The 22,469-nt window shown below is 42.7% G+C and overlaps 1 protein-coding gene across 8 annotated transcripts in view; it reads left to right on the top strand.

Moving 5' to 3' along the window:
- The first annotated feature begins 6,619 nt into the window (after window positions 1–6,619).
- The window catches only part of lrrc3b (leucine rich repeat containing 3B), a 54,199-nt gene continuing 38,349 nt past the window's right edge, over window positions 6,620–22,469 (top strand). For 4 of the 8 annotated variants that reach the window (XM_048561319.2, XM_048561260.2, XM_048561271.2 and 1 more), the window contains exon 1: window positions 7,084–7,461. The gene's annotated coding sequence lies outside the window, so the exon portion shown is untranslated. Of the gene's footprint in view, window positions 6,743–7,083; window positions 7,462–22,469 lie in introns of those variants that run through there. The other 4 variants (XM_059641621.1, XM_059641623.1, XM_059641628.1 and 1 more) reach the window with 3 other exon arrangements.

Raw genomic sequence — 22,469 nt, 5'->3', positions numbered from 1 at the left:
GATGTGCAGGCTAGGTGGATTGGCCATGCTAAATTGCCCGTAGTGTTCAGGGGTGTGTGGGTTATAGGGGGATGGGTCTGGGTGGGATGCTTCAAGCAGCGGTGTGGACTTGTTGGGCCGAAGGGCCTGTTTCCACAATGTAGGGAAATCTAACCTAATGTTTCAAGTCTAGATGACTCTTCATCAGGGCTGAAGTAAAGTGTGGATGGGACAGCATTTATGCAACAGTGGGGCTTTGGAGTGTTGGGGGAGAAAGGATGTAGATAGTTCAGATTAAGTGATTGGAATGTTGAACTATTAACATCCTTTCTCCCCCAGCACTCCAATATCCACAACCCCCAACTATTGCATAAATGCTGCTCCTGCCACACTTTACTTCACCTCTTTAAATAAAAGAGAAAAAGCACACCCCATCTCTGTTTGCCTAATTCACCGTTCATTGAGCACATAATGCTTGAAATCCCCATTCCACTCATATGCTGCTTTAAGGCTTCTGTTATATATCATGTCAGGTGGCAGGGTGGCTCAGTGGTTAGCACTGTAGCCTCACAGCATTGGGGACCCGGGTTCAATTCCACCCTCGGGCAACTGTCTGTGTGGAGTTTGCATTGTCCCCGTGTCTGCATGGTTTTCCTTCAGATCCTCCAGTTTCCTCTCACAGCCCAAAGATGTGCAGGCTCGGTGGATTGGCCATGCTAAATCGCCCCAAGTGTTCAGGGATGTGTAGATTAGGTGGGTTATAGGGTAGGTGTGGATTTATTGGGCCAAAGGGCCTGTTCCACACTGTAGGGATTCTATGATGATATCTTCTTAGGAGCGATAATGTCAAGTGTCAGTATAAAACATATGAACGTTTATCTCAGGAGCTAGGCAGCATCAGAGAAGTAAGAATGTTGATGTTTCAGGTTGGCAGTGGTGGGGGAGGTGAACTTGTACATCTGCCAATGTGGTCTATTGCATCATTAGCTCCCAATGTGGCCTCCTCTACATCGGTGAGGCAAAGCGGAGACTCGGAGACTGCTTTGCAGCGCACCCGTGCTCTGTTCGTTTCAAACGACAACACCTTCCAGTCGTGAACCATTTCAACTCCCCCTCCCACTCCCTGGGTGACATGTCCATCCTGGGCCTCCTCCAGTGTCACAATGATGCCACCCGGAAACTGGAGGAGTAGCACCTCATATTCCACCTTGGGAGCCTACAGCCCAATGGCCTAAATGTGGACTTTACCAGTTTCAAAATCTCCCCACCCCCGGCCTCATGCCATGACCAACCCTCCCTCTAATCCTGCCTCCTCCACCTGTCAGTTTTCTCTCTCACCTATTCACTCCTCCCACCTCACTGACCAATCCCAACCACTGCCTACCTGCACTCGCCCATCACCATCCCACCTACCATCCCTAGCCCCATCCCTCCTCTATTTATTTCGGAGTTCCCTTCCTCCTTCTCCATTTCTGAAGAAGGGTGCCGACCCAAAATGTCAATTTTCCTATTCCTCTGATGCTGCCTGACCTGCTGTGTTCATTCAGCTCCACACTGTATTATCTCCAACTGCAGCATCGGCAGTTCTCACTGTCTCTGAACATTTATCTTGAAAGGATTCCTAAACAGTGTAAAAGTGAATCTTTTGGATGTTAACAAATGAGCTTAGCAAATGCTCTGCTAAAAATATACACTTGATCACACAAATAGCGGGTAAATTTAAAATACTGACAAATTCTGCTAGTAAATTGAGAAAAGACACAATTCACCAAGTAACACAAAATTTATCTCTAGTTTTAAGCCTGAATATTTGAACAATATACCGTAATTTGTCCCTAGTGAAGGACCATTCTGACTTTCACTGTCCATTCTGTATGAATTTAGCTTTGTTATTCACCAGTGCAATAGGCAGCTGGATCCCAAAAGCTATTTTCCCAAAAATATACTTTATTTATAAACTTTGTAAAAGTATGCTATGTACCTGTTTAAATTTATCACAAAGCAAAGTGAAATACTGATCGGTTTCTTTCAACACAGTACATGAGCTGCTTCACTACAGTTGTCAATACAGGTTATATTCACACGACAAGTTGCATTACATGTGAAGCATTCTTTCATGCATACAGCTTCCCCCAGTTTCTAGCCCCTCGGTGCATTAGGATAGGCAGGTCCAGTTTTGTGGCCTTTTCCACTGAGCCTTGAAGGTGGTTACCCCAAGCTTTAGTGTGTTTCTGCACCTTGAAATTTGTCAGTCCATAACACTGAGCAATTGATGATTATTTGCACTGAAAGTCAAGAGTTTCAGGCAGGTCAAAGAGCTCCTTTCCTAGAGTTGATCATTCTATCAAAGTGTGTGTCTCTGGAAACAACCTGTATAATTTAGAATCCTATGTTATGGACCCTGCTTTGGATGAACCTTAACAAAAATCATTACATCTCTTTCTGACCCTGGTTTGCAAAGGTGCATTCCAGAAGGAAGAAAGTAAGGATACTGCAACCACATTGAGGGTAACATGTGGAGGGGTTGAGATTCCGGGTATGCAGGAAGGATCTGATAGGAAGTCCCTTCTCACTCCATTCAAGCTTTGTCTTTGTTTAAAAGTTCTGGTGATGGGGCATCCTGCCAAATAGTTTGACAGTTGGCTTTCAGAATAATCCAACAGGATCCACCATTTTATTTTTCTACAGGGCCTTGTTGATGTTACATACCAACCACTACTTGGAGGGCAAAGCAGATTTTCTGTACAACTATTTTCATGGGAGACTGGTAATATGGCATTGTCCAACTGAATAATGAAGCATTCCCTGGTGATGTACATGGCTATCCTATGCAAAATTGGGACAGGTAAAAATTCAGTACAAAGTGACACATAATATTTGTTTACTAAAGATTTACTCACAATTGTTGAAGCTGTACACGAAGGTGATAATTATCATGACCATTGTGTTGAGTATGCTTTACCACTTTATCTAGGGATTTGTACATTGTGTCCAGCAGACATGAATCGCTCTTGATCTCAGTTTAAATAGAAGATAGCTCAACTAATTACCGTGGCACTGGAGTAGGGTATGGGCCAGACCTGCATCAGGTAGAACCACTCCAACAGCACCAGGCATTTGATGTCTTGGTTCCTAATGGCAAGCTTTCACATGTTCAATTTATGTATCAAATTGGGTATATGTTCTTTGGGTATATGCTCATTGCCACAACCCATCTGAGCCATATCAGCATATTCTGGGAGCCTGAACTGACGATGAGGAGGTCAAACGATCAGTTGACCCAGTTCCCACACTTGATAAAGTCCCACATAGGAGATTAGTGAGCAAAATTAGGGCACATGGTATTGGGGGCAAAATACTGACTTGTATCGAAAATTGGCTGGCTGACAGGAAGCAAAGAGTAGTGATAAATGGGTCCCTTTCGGAATGGCAGGTGGTGACCAGTGGGGTACCGCAAGTTTTGGTGCTGGGGCTGCAACTGTTTACAATACATTAATGATATAGATGAAGGCACTAAAAGTAATATTAGCAAATTTGTTGATGACACGAAGCTGGGTGGCAGTGTGAAATGTGAGGAGGATGTTATGAGAATACAGGGTGACTTGGACAGGCTAGGTGAGTGGACGGATGCATGGCAGATGCAGTTTAATGTGGATAAATGTGTGGTTATCCACTTTGTTGGCAAGAACAGGAAGGCAGATTACTATCTAAATGGAGCCAAGTTAGGTAAAGGGGAAGTACAACAAGATCTAGGTGTTCTTGTACATCAGTCAATGAAAGCAAGCATGCAGGTACAGCAGGCAATGAAGAAAGCTAATGGCACGCTGGCCTTCATAACAAGAGGAATTGAGTATAGGAGCAAAGAAGTCCTTCTGCAGCTATACAGGGCCCTGGTGAGACCACACCTGGAGTATTGTGTGCAGTAATGGTCTCCAAATTTGAGGAAGGACATTGAGGGGGTGCAGCGTAGGTTCACGAGGTCAATTCCCGGATTGGTGGGACTATCATATGTTGAAAGATTGGAGCGACTGGGCTTGTATACACTTGATTTAGAAGGATGAGAGGGGATCTAATTGAGACGGATAAGATTATTAAGGGATTGGACAATCTGGAGGCAGGAAGCATGTTTCCACTGATGGGTGAGTCCAGAACCAGAGGACACAGTTTAAAAATAAGGAGTAGGCCATTTAGAACAGAGTTGAGGAAAAATTTCTTCACCCAGAGAGTGGTGGACGTACGGAATGCTCTGCCCCAGAAGGCAGTGGACACCAAGTCTCTAGATACTTTTAAGAAAGAGATGGATAGAGCTCTTAAAGATAGTAGAATCAACGGTTATGGGGATAAGGCAGGAACAGGATACTGATTGTGGATGATCAGCCATGATCATAATGAATGGTGGTGCTGGTTTAAAGGGCCGAATGGCCTACTCCTGCACCTATTGTCTATTGTCTATTCCCAAAAATCAGGGCTGTGATATAGTTTGCTTCCTAAAGCTAGTTTTAACTGCTCATAAATCTGAGAACTGACAGTGAATCTGAGCAGATAATGATGACATTGTTCATATTCAGGGAAGCTTTGACATGACTAAGTCCACTGACTGTGTTTGTTACCATTCTTATGCTGTACCCTTCCTGATGAACTCAGCAGAAGATGTGATACAGTTCTTGAACAAGGCCCTAGAAAGAGGATATCGCTGTCTCGCTCCAAATTTGATTAGAACATTTTCCAAAACCTGTCTATTGGATGAAAGTGTATTACTGATTTTTGCATGGAGCATTTTGGTATAATTTCAGATTACTTTCACAAATCCCATTTTAAATTTCACATCCATATGCTAAGTGTAAGGTATTCTGTCAAAGGCCACCTTCTGGTTAAGGCTGAGGAGGCAAGTGTTCCTCCTGCTGGGTGCAGTGCATATCTTGTCTAGATAGATCACCAGCCCCACAGCAGACTTGATATAACCAGTGGCACCCTTGGACAGAATTTTGTAGTCCACATTTAAGTGATGAACTGGGCCACTAACTTCTGATTTTCTTCCTTGCCCTCCCCACTCCCCAGATAAAAGTGATCATTGTGGGAATCATAAATAAAAAATCTGCCACCTTTCCAATGAATTTCTATTCTTTACTTCAAAGATGTAGCCTTGAAGTTCCCTCAAAAGTCAAACCATCACAAACTGCCTCAATGACTTCACATTATTAGCATTCAAACTCCACTTTACAGACTAGAGTAATCATTCCCTCTCTCATGGATTATGATATGCTGCCAGCTTGATGCATACTCTCTTATATTTCTAATATATCTGGTCTGATCTAGTCCAGTGAATACAACTTGTTACAATCCCAGGCAAGATTGCAATGTTATGTGATAATCTGATTAGAGACCAGTAACATTTCTTTTGTTTAAATTAGAAAAAGTTTGAGATCTGGATATTTACACTTTATCCTGTGGTTTTAAACATGAAAGTTTGGTTTCATGACTGGTCAAGGAGAAGGTAAAGTCAAGAACTGTCTTGAAACTTAGGCTGCTATTGATATTGTCTACTGTTTACACTATACACAAACATACATGTCGATCTGAGATACACCATGATCAGAATTTATCACTACATTATTAAGAGACAGTTCCTTTAACTCTATCAATCATCCATCCTCAATCTATATGACTAGTGCCACCGCACTATACTATATATGCCCTGAGAGAAGCAGCTCAATGGCTTCGAAACAAAGTTGCTCCAGGGTACAAAAGCCCTCACATATCACATTGTCAGAGAATATAACCAGAAGACGCCATGATTTTCAACAAAAAATGTATTTTTTTACAGTTTAAAAAGGAAACAATCTATGTTATAGTTAAAATTTATAACGTTCAGAATTGGTTGAACACCACATGCCGAACATCAACTAGATCATCACACAACTTTCTCACAAAACCCAAGCCTCAGATAAGAGTGATCACTGTGAGAATCATAAATAAAAAGTCTGCCACCTTTCCAATGAATTTCCAGTCTTTACTTCAAAGATGTAGCCTTGAAATTCCCTTAAAAGTCATACCATCACAGACTGCCTCAATGATTTCACATTATTAGCATTCAAACTCCACTTGTGAGACATGCTTGTTTGCAGATAATTAGCTTCAATAAGCTGGAACTGACAGAATTCCTATGAGCTGCAATGTCTCTCAGTAGACTTTCTTAGCAAAGGGTGGGCTGGTGGCAAAGCCTTGCAATTCTTAGTAAAAGATGGGGTGACAGGAGGCAATGAGATGAAAGAACATATGTGTCACAGAGCAAAAGGCAAAGGTAATGCTAATAGTTCTAGCTCCAGTGTAGGTGTTAATAGTATGCGTTATTAACAAAACTAAGGTCAGTTCTGCTGAAATCAAAATTCAGAAAACGAGAATGTTAGGGGAAATTGAGGAAAATTGGAGGACAGAGTTAATGGTCGTAAGTTATTGATCTCAATATTGAGACCCAGGCTGTAAAGTGCCTAAGTGGAAAACAAGGTGCTGTTCCTTCAGTTCGCGTGGAGTTTCACCAGAACGCTGCTGCGGACCTAAGGCACGATAACAAGACGTTGCGTTAAAAATAGCAAGTGTTGAGAAAGTCAGAGTCACGTCTGGGGGCCGAGCGGACGTGAACTGCAGTCCCCCAGTTTGCCTTTGTACTCTTCAAAGGAAAGCAAAGAATGCTGTAGATTGGATTGAAAGATGTACAAAATAAATTGCTGCTTCACATGGAAGGTTTTAAAGGAGTAAGCAGGAGGTAAAAAGTGTTCCAACTCCTAATTGCATGGAAAGGTTCTGGGGACGGAGAGGGGAATGACCGAGAAGAGTTTGTGTTCTCTTACCTTGCGATGTAGTTGATAAATAATGCAATAAGAGAATTCGATAACACACATGGTTAAGTTTGACTATGAAGTAATGCTTTTAGTTTGGTGAATGGCAATTGGTTGGGTGCTGGCCTGGGTACATTTATTTATTGCTACATATATATTTTTAAAAAACAGTCTCTTTAAAGTTGGTTGCTGCATGTTGTTTGGGGTGAAGCTCCCCCACCCGCTTGTGAGAGGGACGGAAGAAGGCTGGAGCCAGCTGAGGCGAGAGCTTCACAGGGGATATGCCAGTGACTGCAGCGAATTCTCCAAGTTCCGCGATGCATGAGGCCTCTGCCCTCCTCCGGCAGATGTCATCGCCAGTTGGGTCCGCGGAGGGGAGCTGTGCGTGTTGGCGGAAACGTGCCGCCTGGGGGTTTTCTCGCTGACACGTTCCAAACCCGGGGGCTTCAGTGGCGCGCGGCCCCGAGGCGTTGCCAGGAGACGGGCTGCGCGAGGCTCCCCCCGCCGCCACCCCTCGTGCCCGGGAGGAGCGGTAAAGACAGCGTGTTTGCTGCTGGTAAAGGAGTGCGCTGCCTGTTGCTTTGCAAACTCGTGTCCCTTCCGCCGTCCCTGCTGATGCCTGACCTTTCCTGGCTGTGGGTGAGAGGTGAATTGTTTTGCTTTGGCGATTGTTTTGTGTGTGCTGAGTGCTGTCTGTCCGCACGGGAACTGAACCTAATGAAGCTGCGGTTTGAGGGATCAACTCCCGCACCCGCGGTGTTGGGATTAGACAAACTGAGCAAAGACTGCATTTGTCAGGAAAATAAAACTGTAGCTCAAAATTGTATTTATATTCGATGCATCCTACGATTTAAATATGCAATGATATATTAGTGCATTCACTATGTGCATCACACGGTGCTAGATAGCAGTTTCCAACCCGTCCCCGAAACGATTAACTCTCGAGAGCTTTTAGACTGTTCAGCCCTACATCTTTCTTCATTGTTAGCATTTGTATAAAATGCGGTGAATTTATGCCGAAGCTCAAACCAGGTTGAATGGCTTTTTGTTGTCACTCTACGAAGCAAACACGGCGCCGTTCGATGGTGCAGCTGTTTGGATATTATCGGTTAAAAGTTGCTTTGGTGGAATTATTGAAGACGGCAGTGAAAGTTTTTTGGGGGTTTTTTTCTGCCTCTGTTCCTCCCCCCCCCCCCCAATAGTTTGAGAGCTGGTGCGTTGAGCTTTTGCAAATTTCAATTCCTTGAAGGTCTCGGACACCCGTTTCTGCAACGAGTTGTTCAGGTTGAATTAACCCTCCTCGGTTCTTTCGGACTTCAGTCCGCTTTTTTGTTAATTGAATTTATAACTGTCTCCCCTGTGCCGTTGTGTTATCGCCAAAATGCCATGCCAAATCGAGGGCAAAGGGAGATCTCACACCAAGTCCTATCAGAGTAAGTACCTCTCTGCGATTAGACTCATCGAGTTACACAGCAGGGAAACAGACCCCTTAGGTCTAACTTGTCGGCACCTGTCCGCTTTTCCTAAATAAATCTGGTCCTATTTGCCAGCATTCGGCCCATATTCCCCTAAACCCTTCCTATTCATGTGTCCATCCAGATGCCTCTTAAATGTTGTAATTGTACCAGCTTCCACCACTTCTTCTGACAGCTCCTTCCATACCCGCACCACCCTCTGGTTAAAAAGTTGCCCCCAGGTCCCTTTTAACTCTCACCTTAAATCTATGCCCTCTAGTTTTAGACACCCCCCCCCGGGAAAAAGACCTTGGCTATTCACTCTGTGGTTCTACTGGGAACTGATACATCTGTAAACAGATGAAATTTTATGGTTTCATCTCATTCAGATCCTGTCGATGAGTTTAACAGCACATATCAGATGGGAGTTAAAATAGACACAATAATCTGCAACTGGAGATGAAGGGAATTCAATGAACTCAATCAGAGCTCACATGCAGATGTATTTGTTAACCTATTACCCTTACAGTAGTGGGCCATACATGTGCAGAAGCAAAGACATATGTATTGAAAACTATGACACCAATGTTTAGTTTATTCCAATGTGAAGCCTCCATTACCGGTGTATGCAAATATTACAGCGATGTCCTCATGAGCTATAAAGTGCACAGTAGTTGATAAATTCCAGATGTGTGACTTTTGTCTTGGTCAAGCTTGTGTAGTACGCTGTGAACAAAAAAAAAATCTTTCACCGTTTTTCAGCCAGATTATTATGAAATGCAGAACACCTTATTGGCTTGTCTTCTACCCATTTAGCGAATATAAAGCAGTACAGCTTCCTCACGCTCACCACCTTGATTATTTTCTGGTCCGTTCTGCCATTTTACACGCCCTTCTCCTGCTTCGGAAGGTTTCGATACAGTACTAGGGTATTATCAATAGGCACTAGACACCCTTGGATATCTTGTTTGTTTGATCATTATTTAACTCGCAGCAGTGGCTGTAGGTTACTGACATCAGATGGTACCAAATTACGCCTAGCCCTGTCAATGCATATGTATTTGCAGTAGGGCTAATGGGCAGCAGTCAGGAATCCTAGCTGATTTTTCTCTTTTTCATTCAGGATGCTGAATTCAATCGTCTATCAGTATCAGAGATTTAACAGAGAGCAGGGAACTTCCCAGCTTTTTTGACATCAAGGCATAAATTCTGAGCATTTGTAAACTCCCTTTTCTGGAAGGTTGTGACTTAAGTTTGGATACTGAAGTGTGAGTAGGAGTTCTCAAACATGTTACCTACGTGATTACTATCATGTATGTTCTGAGACACTAACTATCAATCATTCAACAACAGGCAGCTTTAGAGTGAAGCCTGATCCTGTCACTACTGAAATCCTTTTTACAGTCGGAGTTCCTGAATAGCTAACTAGAGGAGGATTGATTTCCTTTTCCTAACCAAAGGACACTGGGTGAATTGCAGCTATCACAACATTGGGTCACATCAGCTAATGTGGCTTAACCGTTGCTACATGCTGGATCTTTCCCAGTCACTGATACTTAATGCTGTAGCTGCTCTCTCTAACACTGAAGATGTGCTCTTTATTATAATAAATTCAATTATCTTTAACATTAAAGCTTTACGTGCAATGCACATTTCTGTGACTGTTGCGCCTAATTCTACCCATATTTCATGTAATAAATTCCCCAAAAAATTTCACCTACTGGCCATTTTTGATAACAATAATTTGCATTAATTCACCACTTTTAAAATAATAAAACATCCCAAGGTGCTTTACAAGCAATATCAAACAAAATTTGACACTGGGTTCCATGAGGAGGTAGACCACGTGACCATTTGTTCAAAGATATAGGGCTAGATTTTTGTGTGTTCCCACTGGGCATGGTTTTGGGGGTGGAGGTGGGTGTTGATAGGGACATGTAAAATACGTACATTGGCTTGTCCACCAGCTTTCTACACATGACATAATTTGCAGACACAAAAATTAAAGGCCCACCTGCCATAATTAAATAATTTACTCTTATTTCAGCATGTTAACAAGTTGATTGACCAGACAGGAGTGGGTATGCTGTTTTTAATGGCCTGTGTGAGAAAAGCTGGGAAGAATGGATTGCTTGTATGCATCAGAGGGCATTCTCAAATATATCAGCCCACTTTCCTTGCCACCACCCTAACAGAAACCTAGCCTTCAATCACTTCTTTGTGGGCTCTAGTATCCCTCTCCACCTAAAACCCAGAGACCTAACTTTCTGGGGCAGCCATGATCCTCCTCAGACTTTTGTCTTGCAATTCTAGCAGTGCCCACCACTGAGGCCTGGTGCTGCTTGAAATGATGGATCTGTTGGACAAACAGATTAACAGGTAGCTTCTGACAGTGTGATTTCCTTTCAGAGAGGCAGAAGTCTCACTGTCAAACCATTCAGTTCACCCACAGTGAAGTACAGCTTTCCTGCACAATTTTCTTCCCTTGAGTGTGTGAGCAGTCTGTGAAAGGCAACCTACAGGTTATAGCTCTCAAAGAACTGTAGAGAAGCTGAGGTTTGGGGATTGAATTTCAAGGCTTTGAGCATTGGAAAAACGAAGGCACAGCCTACTTGTATAATATGACATTCTTCAGGGCAACATGAGTAAGGCTGTGAGAGATCCAAAGTCCAGTAGTTACTGCTGTGAAAGTAACATTGCATGAAAAATAGTAATAAAGGGTAGAGAATGGATCATTAAATAAGTCTCATTTGCCTTTTCTTCATGTTAGTTGGCAATCTTATTGACATATATGTGTGACCATAAGAATTATTGGATAGGGTAGCAATGCATTTGTTACTGAATTAATTGTATAAAGAGGAGGATAAATGATCTATAGAATAAAAGTTTAAATCTCACCATGTCCGTTCCAGATTAAAATTACGTTTCTTCAAAAAGAATTTGGAATCATCTTCATCTGTGCCATTTAATCTTCCCTCATCACACTTCACACAAGCTCTGGCTCAAGGCTTTTAGATTGTCAGAGCTACATGGCTTAATTAGGAGAGGTCATTGCATTCACTCCGGTAGCCACAGGAAGGATGTGAATGCTTTGGAGAGGGTGCAGATGGAGTTTACTGAGATGCTACTTGGATTAGAGGGTATGAGCTATAAAGAGAGATTATAAAAACTGAGGTTGTTCTCTCCAAAGCAGTGGCGGCTGAGGGGAGACTTGATAGAAGTCTATAAAATTATGAGGTGCACTAACCGGGTTGACAGTCAGGATATATTTCCCAGAGTTGCAATGTCTAATACTAGGGGGCATGAACTTAAGGTGCGAGGGGGAATGTCCAAAGGAGATATGAGGGGAAAGTTTTCCACAGAGAGAGTGGTAAGAGTCTAGAAAGCACTGCCAGGCCTGGTCATGGAAGCAAATATGATAGATGCATTTAAGGGCCTTTTAGATTGGCACATGAATATACAAAAAATGGAGAGACATGGACTAAGGGCAGGCAGGGATTTGTTTAATTTGGCTTCATGTTCAGCACAACGTTGTGGGCCAAAGGGTCTGTTCCTGTGCTGTATGGTTGTATGTTCTATGTTTTGTAGGAGATGCTTCATGTTTTGGGATGCCTATCCATAGTTACATTTAAGAGGATTTGTTTGGCTGTATTTCACTTCTGTATAAAGGTTTTGCATGGTTAACATCAGTCACTGATGCAATTGAGATAGAGCTCAGTAAACCATATTTTGCTGGGGGGATCTATCTAAAAATAAAATAAATGGCATTACTAAATTGACTGTTTAAGCTACCAGCATGCTTTGAGGATCTAACTGGTTTAGCAGTATGCTTTAGGGAAGGAAGCCAGCCATCATTATCCAGTCTGGTCTTTGTGATTTCAGTCCAAGACCACATGTTTAGCACTTAACGGTAACTTAGCTAGCCACCCAGTAGTTGCATAAAATGACTCCAATCATTTGAGGAAAAAAGCTTAAGAAACTGCCTCATGGGAACTTGATCAAAGGGGGTAAATACCAGCCTTGCTAGAGACATTTAATTTTACACAATGAATTAAAAGGAACGGGATTGCCAGTGCTTGATTGTCACGTACTTAGTTTGGAAGAATAACAGTTGTAGGATTAGCATTTTAAGCTTCTGTTCATTACACAGACAGCAATGGGGTTTCTTCACCATAATAAAAATTGGTTTATTGATTGAATAACCAAGCAATTTAATAACTAAGCTTAAAATACATTAGGTTACACAAAATTTTAAAAAATCTTAACTTTCAGAATAATGTTTCTACTTTAACTTCATATAGCAAAAATATAGATAACTGATTTATTGTTTGACAAAACATTTCCCAATCAATTTGTTGCATTTATCTGATTCATTGAGGATGATCTGGCATGTAGGAAAAAAAGATTTTGCAGTTATGTAGCATCTTTCATGACCTTAGAGCATCCTAAAGTTTTTGACATTGACTGAAATAACTGGTGTAATATTGTAGGAAATGTGACATTACACTGTCTGACAAACAACCAGGAGATAACTAACCAGCAAATTTAGTGATATTGGTTGAGGGATAAATATTGGCAAGGACATTGGAGTTAACTTCTCTGTCTTCTTTGAAATGGAATTGGATCTTTTATGTACATCCAAGACAAGCTTCAGTAAAATATCTTACCTGAGACTTTGCATCTCTCAATGCAACATTCCCTCAGTTGTGCACCAGTGTGTCAGCGTGGATTATGTACTGACATGTCTGAAGTGGTTTGAAATTGTAACTTTCTGACTTAGAAATGGTGGTCCTTAAACTATGGCTAATACAGAGCCCTGGTTTAAAATTAGACTTGGCATTTTAGACAGATTTTCCAGAGGAATTTGAGTGAACAGTACTTCTGTTTGGGATCAGATGTTCCCCTTGTTGAGACTCAGTATCTTCACATCACTTCATTGCACATTATTGGGTGAAAATTTTCCAGTTGCAATTCTGCGGAGCCCATCACTGCAAGTTATAGGGGAGAGATGTAAATGGAAACACCTTTTTTATGAGGGAAACATGGGAATTGTCACATAAAGCACAGGTCAGTGACAATTCCAGGTGAGGCAATGTCTCATTCATTTTTATGGCAGGATAGATATGCTTAAATAGACACTGATAGGCAGTTTATCGCTTGCCCATTGATTGCCCAACAAAAGTACCCTTTATTAGACAGTGATTACAAGGCTACTGACAAATTTGATCACTAAAGGAATAAACACTTGGGTAACACGGTGGGGGGGGGAGGTGGGGAGTAAAAGATTTATGTAGTGAAGTGAAAGACATTGGGGGAATAAGAGATACGTAGTTGAGGGATAGAGGAGAGAGACTGCGGAGAAAGATAGGGAAATGTGAAGTTCAGAGAGACAAGAGATTTGAGGATCAAAGAAAGTGACGCAAGCATTAAATGGAGAAGATGGAAAAGCAAAGAGCTTGGACAAGTGAGACATGCTGTTATATGGTCAAACTGTGATTTAGAAAATGTAAAATTTGCCATGTTTCTGTAACAAAATGAATGAAGGTAACTTTTGTAAGCTGTACTGTTGATTTATACTCATTACCTGACCTCCAAATGTCAATTAACTTTAAGCACTACCTCCTTAAGTTGTACAGTGACATCATGGAGACTGGGAGAAGCTACTTTATTCTGAGGAAGGGATAGTGGGAACTGTCGATGCTGGGTTCTGAGATAACAAGGTGTGGAGCTGGATGAGCACAGCAGGCCAGTCAGTAGCAGAGGAGCTGGAAAGCTGACGTTTTGGGTCTGGATCCTTCTTCGAGGCAGTGGGAGGGGCAGTTGAAGCGGTTTGCGACTGGGAGATGTTGTCATTTGTCGTGAACCACTTGAACTCCCCCTCCAACTCCCTGGATGACATGTCCATCCTGGCCGCCTCCAGTATCACAATGAAGCCACCTGGAAACTGGAGGAACAGCACCTCATATTCCACGTTGGAACCCTACAACCCAATATTCTCAATGTGGACTTTACTAGCTTCAAAATCTCCCCACCCCCCGACCTCATCCCAAGACTAGCCCCCCCCCCCCCCCCCCCCCCGCCTCGTCCCTGCCTCCTTGACCTACCCATCTTCTCTCCCACCTATCCGGTCCTCCCACCTCACTGACTACCCCCCACCCCCACTTCCTACCTACACTCGCCTTTACTAGCTTTATCCCTGCCTCCCTGACCTGTCCATCTTCTTTCCACCTGTCTGCACCATTATCCACTTTCTATCACCTCCTCCCCCTCTCTCTATTTATTTCAGAGCCTCCTTCCCCTCCCCCATTTCTGAAGAAGGGTCCAGACCCGAAATATCAGCTTTCCTGCTCCTCTGATCCTGCCTGGCCTGCTGTGCTCATCCAGCTCCACGCCTTGTTATCTTGATTCTGAGGAAATCATTTTATGTTGAAAACAATAAGGCTATGACTTTAACAAATACTTATCAAATATAGCTTACTTAGATTTGATTTCAAATTACTTTTTCAGTTAAACAACATTTTTAAGGATTTCTTCACTTTATTATTTTCAGTAAGATAGTGCAACTTGTACAAAATAGCTGTCTGCACACCCTATTAGAACTTTTACAATAGGAGAGTGTAAATGTATGTTTACATGGAGAGGTATCTATAGGAGAAGGTTAGCTGGAAGTAGATAAGAATTACTGGACAAAATCTGAAAAAAGACAGAATGGAGGCTTGACTGATTCTGTTCCTTTAACATGACAAATTAGAATTATTAAAGGTTAGTCTAAAATAATGTACAGGCGTGAGTACAGAGATAAATGGGATTTCTCAATCTCTCTGCAAATGTGTTAATCTTGCTAAAATAGATACGAATTGCAAACGATGTCAGTGACAAAAGTATGGTGATGAGTTTGTGAGATTACAAACCAGGCATAATTGGTACAGGTATTTAATGAAGTGGTAATAAAAAGCAAATGCTGATCACTGTATGAGACCAGGATTGCTATGTATAGAAAAGGGCCTGGGAAAGTAATGCTATATTTTCGCAAAATAATTGTGGATAAGAAGTTGCATAAACCTAACAAAACTGGATAGGTTGGGAAGCTGTGTGCATTCACCTTATTTGAAGTTAATGCCTGGAAAGAACTTTGGGATAGATTATGAATGCAGATACTGATTCATCAAATGATTTTTCTGCACTCGATCATTTGGCTGATTATTATTTTGAGTAAAGAACACATCAGTACAATGAACGTTATTGAGTTGAGGGTAGTGCTGGGTTAGGGCTGAATGATTTTGGTTCTGGCAAGGTCAGATTAAGGGAGGTGTGGATTAGGGTGGGGACTTAATTGATCTGGCTGCGCAAGGTCAGTGGGTAGTGAGTAAATGTCAGGTCCAGCCAGGCCAGGTTGAGTTGTTAGTGGGGACGGGTGGGTGTGTGGCCAGGTTGGTTGTTGGATCTGGCATGGTCAGTGGAGCTGGGGACATGGGGGTTGTCAGGACTGGCAGGATCTGGTCAAGTGAGGGTGGGCATCAGCTCCATTAGAGTCACATTAAGAGTGGATTTTGCGTTGAGCAGTGTTGGGTCTGGCAGAATCAGGCTATAGAATGGGATGGTTGGGTCTCATCTCCAGCAGGATTACTTTGAGGGATGGGTAGGAGGTGGGTGTCAGGTTTTTAAGGGTCTGGTTGTAGGTGGTGGTGGAGGACGTGTTGGAAAGTGTGTGTAAAGTCCAGGAGGGTTGGTTCAGGATGTGGAGTTAGTGCTATTTACAGAAGGATTCATCAAGGATGAGTATTGACAGGATGACAGCATTGTGCTGAGGGCTGTGCGTCTGTTTCGGATCTAACAGGGTTGTGCTGGAGCCTGGAAGTGTGTGTTGGGTCTGGCAGCATTGGGTTGGGGATATGGGAGATGGCTTTAAGGCTAGTGCAGTGTTCCTGGTCAAGGGAAATGCCCAGCAGTGCAGGACGAAAGTAAGTGATCTTCTACACTGCACCAGGGTAAATGCTACTGTTTTTAATGACATTTCCCACTCGCAAGGCCACCAGTCACTCAAACTTTACCACTGCACTATCCACTCACTGGCGCTCATGGACTACAACACTCACTAGTGCATTCTTCACGTCCACTCAAATGCTTTCACCTACTAACCCTCCCTGGCTGCTACTCCCTCACCGAGGGCACAACTTCTACTCTTCCTGCATCACCCTCATGGCCCTCTCATGACCTTCCATCACATCCAGCACAGCTTTGTCTCAATACAGGGGGAAAAAAAATCTCTTAATCTGGTTGAGAAGGCATAGACCAATGAGGAGGTGATGTTCAAAAAGCTCCTCATCCCATACAAGGAGAAGATGGTTGGTATGGCTGGAGAAGTGTGTAACCACTCTCAGGATGTGGAGAACTTATCAGTAAGCAACTGTTTGACTTCCATTGCATACACCACCAGTGCTAATTGGTTGCTAACCTGCTCAAGCTTTTATCTGTCTTGCACAAGTAACTCCTTTTCTTCTCTTATGCTGACTCTAGTGGCACCCAGTGAACCTCTGCTAACAATTAGCCAGCACTGAGACCTTTAGCTCCATCTCCAATTCTGAGGAGAAGCCTGTGAGCCTTCAGAGGGGCACTGGCGAGGCTTTGACCTGCACCCTCCTCCAGCTCAGGGACTCTCACCTCGGGATGGAGGGGATCTGTTTTCGAGATTAGCCTCGGGAGCTCAGTCTGGTGAACACACCACTGACATGTCTGTGCAGCTAATCGAGGAAGAAGTGCCCTAGGTCTCTGGCACTCGGAGGACTGCTGGAGACTGGTCCCTGCTGACCTCGAAACAGAAAATGATTCCCAAGATCTTGGCCATTAATGACTTTGTCAAAGTGCATCAAGATCCTCAGGAGCAACCTTTTTAGACATCCCAAGGGTGAAAGAATTTGTAATGGGCAAGCATTGGTCATCTCTCACACGCAACTGACTTTATTACAGCAATTAGCATCAGATGTCAGGAATACTTGAACTGTAACTTTGTTATTGCAGCCAAGACATTGAACTTTAACATGTACAACACTGAGGCTAAAATTATGGTGCGGGGTCTGTGGTAGGGTCTGCCCTGAATAGATATCCATATTCAAACTCACCTTCTGAGTGAGAGAACAGAATCAGTGATGATTTCACAATCCCTGGAGATGAAGGTTCATTCATTCTGTCTTTTGAAGGGACCACATTCAAGGCTGGGAGGTGTTCAAAGAGCAGCTCACATCTCCACTCTCCCTGCTACCTCAGTGGCCTGCTAAGAGAAACCACACAAATTGCTGCCTCTCTCACATTAAACGCTGTCCTACAGGATGCTCGAGCATTTTGGCATAATTCAGCAATCCGCAGACAATCTGAAGCATGGATGGCTGACTGACAATGGAAGGATGAGAAGGAGGTGCGTCAGGATTGTTCCCAACTTGCTGCCAATCATTAGGGACTGCACTGTGTAACACTTGGATATCATTCACTGACTGAAGCCTGAAAAGCCTACTGAGCCTAATGTTGATGTTACTTCCCTGTCTCGGTGACCACTGAATGGTGAGGAGGGCCTGTCAAGTTTATAAATTTTTGAGGTGGGATCAGCTATCAATATCATGCATTCAGTCATAAATATCATGCATTCAGTCATATGGCTAAAAGTAAATATTGATCCATGAAAATTTCAAGGAAGGTAGATGCATTCAGATGGACTGACCAGGGACTGGTTTGCCATATAATGTACAGCAAACGACATAATGCAAGGAAGTTAAAATCCTGCTCATTCCTCCTGAAAGTGAATTTTAATTATGTTCTCCCTGGCTTGTGTTTGATGCTCATGCATAACTCTGCCGTGGTCTCTTGGATGTTCCTCTTGATCAGTGTCCTAATCCTCATTGTCATCTTCATCCCAAAGGACCTAAGGGGCAACATTTTCACACAGAGGGTGGTGTGTGTTTGGAATGAGCTGCCAGAGGAATTGGTGGAGACTGGTACAACATTTAAAAGGCACCTGGATGGGTACATGAATAGGACGGGATTAGAAGAATATGGGCTAAATACTGGCAAATGAGATTATGGCTGGCATGGATGAGTTGGATTGAAGGATCTGTTTCCATGCTGTACAGCTATATAACTGTGACCCAGAAGTTAATGTTAATTCCCATTTTGTTTGCACCTAGTATATTCCCCTATCTATTGGCTCTAGTTGTGAAGGGTATAGCATACCATAATGATGCTGCACCTCTTTTCTGGATTACACTTAGGGCCCCTCTGGAAAAGTCAGGGCATTGAAATCTCATCTAAAGGAGGCCTTTGATCTATTTCAGTCTGGCCCTGAAGGAAGTCTGAGCAGCATTGTATCCTTGTGCTGTGTTAGCCTGAGGGTTTTGTAAAGGTGTCAGGAGTTACGTTTAGAGGGGGTAGCTTTAGACTCTTAGCAGTCATCCTTGTATGGCTCAGGAACTTGGAAAGACACAGGGACCTGAGAGTTCCTCAACGCAGGCATCATGTCAGACCCCCAGAATTTGGCATTGACGATCAAAGGTAAGTTGAACTTGGAAGATGTGGAAGCTTTTTCTGTTGACAGTCTCTAGTGGTTAGTGATAGAAGCCTCAATGTGTAATCTATAGTGTCCTATTGTATAGCAATCTACAGTTCCTGACGGGAGCCAGTAATGGTTGGGATGTCCACTGCCTGCACTGTTTGACTGTCCTTATTATAGGGGAAAGATATAAACTGCTGAATTCTGGAGAAACAAAAACAGAAAAAGCTGGAAAAGCTCAGCAGGTCTGGCAGTGGCTGTGAAAAGAAATCAGAGTTAACATTTCGGGTCCAGTGACCCTTCCTCACAACAGAATTGTGAATTCTGGAGAATTCTAGAGAAAATGAATTTCTGGAGAAACATACATTCTAGAGAAAATGGCATCTGTGACATTTTGAATGCTTTTGTGTGTCTAGAATTGGGAGATTTCACAAAGGTCTCCAATTGCTTCTTCAAGCGAACTGCTGACATAAAAACTCAACATGATTATTGCAATGATAGTCACTGGGTTGGGCTGGTCATCCAGTCCTTCTGACCTGAGTCCTGCCCCAGGAGGTCACTCAATTCTGTGCTGATAGTGGTCCAGGTCATCCTTAGCCTGTGTGTGCACTGTTTGTAGAAAATGACAGTGAGGTCAGTATAAGTAGATCCTGGTCATCCTTCTCCATCTTTATGAGGGCTCTTCACCCCCTATTTCCCCCTCTGGAGACTGAGGCAACTACTTGAATTTGCTTTTCTTGCTGTGCTTGCAGACAGCATTGTGATTGCTCTCACTTTCAATACAGTCCTCATCTGTGCCTGACGGGCACAAGGCTTCCACCAACTGCACTGTGTATCCGTGCCAGATGTGTGACTCAATAATCTGTGGGAATATTGGACAGAGAACACCATTCACTAATAGTATTCCTGAGCCCTCCACATCAATCACAATAAAGCATTACGTCATACCCTGACATAACGTGACAAGGACGTATTGTAAGTAGGCCAATATCATGCCCCCATACATTGAGATATGTAACCTTATTCAGATGAATGTTACAGAAGCAAAATGCTAATGCATTGACCCACTGTAATAGCACTCCCTCTCCAAAAAAGTCATCCTTGAACCACAGTCCATGCCCTTGCATACTGACAGTTTAGTGAGCAGATATAGCAGCTCTGAAGCATTGTCTTCCAGTATCGGGTATGAAATGCAATTCAAAAATGGCAAACCCAGGACAGACTTTTAAGTTAGAACCTGAATAGATTTGCATATCTGACATGGCGAGGAAGCTATTGATGCAAACTGTGTAATGACCATAATCAACTAAGGTCATAATTTTAATTATAATTCTTGCAAAAAGAACAAGCTGCCAAGAAATTGCAATTTGGTGCCAGATGGGTGGCATTGTAGAGTCAATAGATACATGATTAATTCAGTTGCTGATGTAACATTCAAAGGATTACACCCCACTCCCAAAGAGGAAAACAATAACTTACCTTACCTATTCTGCATGTGCTGACAGCCATTTTCTCTCATTATCATGTGGTTGACTTTGGATCGAAGATGGCAGCTTTTCAACTTTGTGTCTTCATGAGTGATTTGCAGACTCTGTCTGAGATGCATTGTGGTCCTTGCAACAGTCATGTATTTGAGTTGCTTTTTCTGTGTCCCCGATGGCCTTTTGGTTCTACCCTCCCACACCCCCATCCCATTCATGTCACTCCCTTTACATAACTGCGAATATCCCCAGTGTACCTCCTGAGCCTATGGTTTTGCAGTTTGCCATGCCCTTGTTGGCCATATATGCACCCCATGTTAAAGCGCATTCAGGATAACCCTTCTTATCAGTGACCTAATTCAATGAATACCAATCCCAGACTTGAGCTTCCCACTCCTAGAACTCCAGAGCTTTAAGGAATGCTCTCTGATAAGCCCTCTCGCCATTATTGCCCAGGTCCCCAGGATTGACTGTGGTTCATCCCCTCTACTGATTTGGCAAGATATCCCTGACTGATATTGGATTAGTATCCTGACTAACGTACCTATAACCTCTGGACTGTTTGCACTTGTCCTGTAGGTCTGACCTTGGTCCAATACACCTGCAGACTGCAGAGACCAGACTGCAGAGAAGTGGATCCCACCAATCTGGTCGGACCAAGCTTCTGATTGAACCCCCTGGACTGAGATCAGACAAGCCCCTAGACTGAATGTCATGGTACCCACCAACTGACTGTAGTCTTTGGTTCCACTTAGGACTGGTCCCCTTTGCCTTTTAGATATTGCTGTTTGGTTGAAGCATATGCAGTCTATTTGTTGTGTAAGCTGCTGGCACATGTTGGCGTGACATTGACCGAACACAATGCTATATAGCAGTACGTCCACCCCCTTGATTGTTCAGTGTTCCAAATAGTATCAAACTGTCTGCCTCTCCCACTGAGCTGTAAAGCATTGTGAGCAAAAGAGGCTGACGACAACCTAGTAGGCACAAAGTTCTTGAATGCTAAGAATGTAAGCTGACAGCTATAAGATGCATCATATGTAGGTGTATAAGATGTGTGAGACTTGCCATGGGCAAAGGGACTTGGAAGAAGCAGGCAGGTCATAGGTATCTCAGAGCTGCAAAGTGAAGTCCTGAGGGAATGCAGTACTGTGTGATTTTTGTCTGAAAGTAGCCATGATGTTGTGAGGCTGTTGGTTTGCCGATGGTGACTTGCATATACAAAAGCTGCAAGAGGACCAGCCTGTGCAGATTGCATGACCATTGTGATAAAGATAGAGCTGTCTGAAAGATGAGAGGATGAAGTAGCGAGTGGCTGCCACTAGGTAACTGCTTTGACTTTCATGTTGGGATTTGGCATTGTCTAGTTTCTCGGAGGAAGAGAAGGGTTTGGGAAATGCATAGAAGTGAAGTGAGATTAGCTAATAATGAGGTTAAATACATTGAAATAAGTTAATCACCCCTCAGTAAGATTCAGCATGGCCATTTAAACCCTCAGGAGAAAATCAGAATTTTTTTTTTTCTTGACATTGTGAGTCTGACTTTTTTTCCCCCATTTTTGTTGTGTTTTCCCAATTTTCTCACCATTGCCCACTCGGCCGAAGGGAGTGGAAATTCTGCCTATAACAATTTGTGGCATAATAAATGGTATTAAAAATTACAAAATAAATGGTATTAAAAATTACAAAATGCACAGGGTGATTAACTGTACAATCATGCTTTTGTCTTTGGAAGTCTTTTTGACAATGTGCTTTCCAAATGAATATGGGAAATCTCAGTTTTTGCAGCAATGCGATATTCTTTACTGCGCATCCTCAAGCTAATTAGCATGGCCCTCAATATTGCAACTATGCATAAAATTTTGAGACATTTTCAGGATGACACGAAAACAGCTATCTGTAATAAATACATGGAAATATTATATGAAATAATTTCTTAAAAATGTATCTATGATTTTTAAAGAAAAATACTGCCTCTTGTTTCTTTAGAAGTGAATTTGACTAGCTGCTGAGCAAAGAGAACATTTTTAGTTACATAATGTTAATTGTGAATAGAAGGGGTAATGACAGGCCATCATATTATAAAACTGCTTAGCTGCCTAAAAAAGCAAAACATTTTTCAGTCTTTTTTCTGAATTTCACCTTTTTGCATTTTTGGGGGTGGGGTTTCAGGTTATGCGATA

The sequence above is a fragment of the Stegostoma tigrinum genome, chromosome 2 (assembly GCF_030684315.1).
Source record: "Stegostoma tigrinum isolate sSteTig4 chromosome 2, sSteTig4.hap1, whole genome shotgun sequence".
Taxonomy (NCBI): Eukaryota; Metazoa; Chordata; class Chondrichthyes; order Orectolobiformes; family Stegostomatidae; genus Stegostoma; species Stegostoma tigrinum.
Note: the sequence above shows the minus strand (reverse complement) of the source record. Positions and strands in the feature narration are given on the sequence as shown.